Source organism: Cricetulus griseus, chromosome X (assembly GCF_003668045.3).
Source record: "Cricetulus griseus strain 17A/GY chromosome X, alternate assembly CriGri-PICRH-1.0, whole genome shotgun sequence".
NCBI classification, from domain to species: domain Eukaryota; kingdom Metazoa; phylum Chordata; class Mammalia; order Rodentia; family Cricetidae; genus Cricetulus; species Cricetulus griseus.
Genome location: NC_048604.1, coordinates 78394708 through 78397567, shown reverse-complemented (window position 1 = coordinate 78397567; position 2860 = coordinate 78394708). Strand labels below are relative to the sequence as shown.

Genomic DNA, 2860 nt, shown 5'->3' with positions numbered 1-2860 from the left:
TACAATGCTGACATTATTTCATTAAGCAAGATGTTTCTCTGACTTCTAATGTGAGAGCCAAAGTTATATTTTAAGTTTTAATTACTATGCATAAGAGATCCACAAAACAAAACAAACAAACAAAAAAAACTACCCCTCTAACATATTAGGCCATTGCAGAAGGATAGATGCTTCCTGAGGCTTTCTGTACATGGTAATGTTGCAGTTAGAAAAAAAAGCTAACATTGTCAATATTTAGATTTTTCTTTGTTTATTTTACAAAATTTCTTCCTTCTATTTCCCTCCACAAAACCCCACCATATATCCCTCCCTACTCTCCTTCAAATTCATGACATATTTTTAAATGAATTGTTATTGTATGCATACATGTATTTGTATATACACATACTACCATATAGTTTGAATATTCACAATCATATCATATTAGTTATCTAATGTGAATTTTTGCTACAGAAAAGGAATCTGGTGGTAGCATTTTCCTATTGTCTTCACAGGAAATTTGCAGAAGTTTAATGTCTTTTTCCTTATACACAAAGTATACCTGGATCTCAGATGCTTTAGTCACTTGTCAGAGGCTCCATCTACAATGTCAAAAATACTACCTTTTCAATTGGTTTACTCTTTTTGTTATATAGAATATTCTGAATGTAGTTCCTAGAGTTGACTACTTCAATTATGTTAAATACCTTCTCTGCTTTAATACAACTGTGAAGTTGTTACATGGTGATATGTTATCTATATAAGATATCCTTTGGCTCAGATTATAGTTAAACAGGATCATGACTGATACTGGAAAATTTCATCACATGCACTATTTTCACTTCTCATGGGTTAACATGAAAAAAGAAAATGTGCCATGGCAAAGAAATTACAGTTGACCCTGAATCAAGGCCAGCAGTATGTTGAAACTGTTGGTTTCAAGCAGGTGCCCAGATAAATATCTTTCTATGGTCTGTTTGCCACTTTAGAAATTTTAAAATGCTATGCTATGGTCAATTTTTTAAAAAGAAACATCAGGGAAAAAAAGGAAAAAAAGAAATTACAATTTTGTTTGTTAAGACATATTCTAGAAAGTATAAAGTGAACTGAAAAAAATCAATTTGTGTGTGTGTGTGTGTGTGTGTGTGTGTGTGTCTGTGTGTGTCTGTGTGTGTGTCTGTGTGTGTGTATCTGTGTGTTTGTACAAAACCACTTAAATTTAGACCATATTGCAAGCTAATATAGTTAAAATTTGTTTCAAGGTTTAGGATACTGTGTTTCTCACATATTTGGAGTAAACTGAATTTTTATGTGAAATGAGACTAGTCCAAGAAGATAAAAATCACTTTAACATGGGACAAATGAAATACACAATATACAGGTTGCTATGGTTTCAGTTCAGCAGAAAAATGAAATTGGAATGTCACCAATAAGTTCTGAAAGAATTTCATTTTACAAAAAGAAATCCCATCAATTTAGTATAAAAACCTAACAAAACTTAGAACAATGCACACACTTTGAAAATTAAAAACCATTAGTCAATACTTTATTAAGCTGATTTATTACCCTGAACTGCCACTTCTCTTAGCTGTTCATATGGTTCCAGTTAAGAAATAAGATTATGACTATTTGTTAGTTGGTTGAACAGACCACTTTCTTAGAAAATAAATTAGAAAGTCAGTCTTTGTTCATGTCACTTCTCAACTAGTTCCAATCTAAAAAGTTCATGTTCTGGTAAAAGATTTCTACCTCTGAATCATCATTGAGTAATCAGTCCATATAGTCAGTCAAATGATACAAAGGAGTACTTGAATGCAGTTTAAAAAAATGAAAGATGTTAAAAAACAAACCAAGCAAAATCTTCACAAATGATGGAAATTCTCTAAATCATTCTAGTGGCTCATAAGCAGTCTTCATTATAGAAGTCGAAAGAAAATTTTGATATATCAGGTGTGACTTCTTATTTGGGTCACATGCCTCCACATTCCATAGATTATTCATTTGATCTGATAAGAACAACCTCAGAATTGATTTACATTCTCCCAGTTGCCCTATTGCTTCCATCTATGATAGGATCAGGATGGAATTTTTTACACACAAACACAAAATGATGTGATAGGTATATTAATGCTCTCCTAAACACTCATGAACTCATTTCCAAAGTTGTGGCTGAATGGCCAAAGGAAATTAAATTTTCAGGCAAATGTAGAATTGTTAATCATTTTGTCATAAACATAAAAATAAATTTAAACTATCCAATTGAATACAATATAATCACCAGGATCCTTAAAAGTGTTAAGAAGAATGCAGAAGTCAGAGAAAGAGAAGTGATAATGGAAGAAGGAACAAAGAAACATTATGCTGTTTGATTTATTTGATAAGCAAGAAAGGGGCCACAAAGGAAGACTGAAGGAGACCTTAAACGGTGAAAAAGACAATAAAATGGATTATCACTTAGAGCTTTCCTGAAGAGCACAGCCTCCTGATGCTTTTATTATGACCAAGAAAAACCTAAATTGGCACGAATAGCACTGCTATTACACCAGTGGGGATATCTTGGCAGACTAGTCATTACTTTAGCTCCAAATGCTCACAAATGGGTAAGTAGCATGACTAGAACCTTGTAACACCATAAAAACTAGCCAATACAGATAAAGCTTCTAGCTGGGTATCGAGGTTTTCTTCTCCCTGTTCTATGACTCAAGTATGTGATTTCTTCAGCAATAGGGTTAGGGTTAGTGTTAGCAATAGGGTCTTACTATCTATTTGTAGAGAATAACCAAGAGAAACGGCAGCAGCCTGTAATGTTTTGGGATAGTTCTATGGCACTTCACTTAATCCATACGAGGTAATCATTAACTTCTGGCACTGGGTTTGTTGT

At 33.1% G+C, this 2860-nt stretch overlaps 1 non-coding gene across 1 annotated transcript; it reads left to right on the top strand.

Annotated features, from left to right (window-relative positions):
* The first annotated feature begins 874 nt into the window (after positions 1 to 874).
* LOC113830885 lies at positions 875 to 1016 on the top strand. Its single transcript, XR_003488365.1, has one exon. It is a non-coding gene; the product is annotated as a small nucleolar RNA SNORA2/SNORA34 family (small nucleolar RNA).
* Positions 1017 to 2860: the final 1844 nt, after the last annotated feature.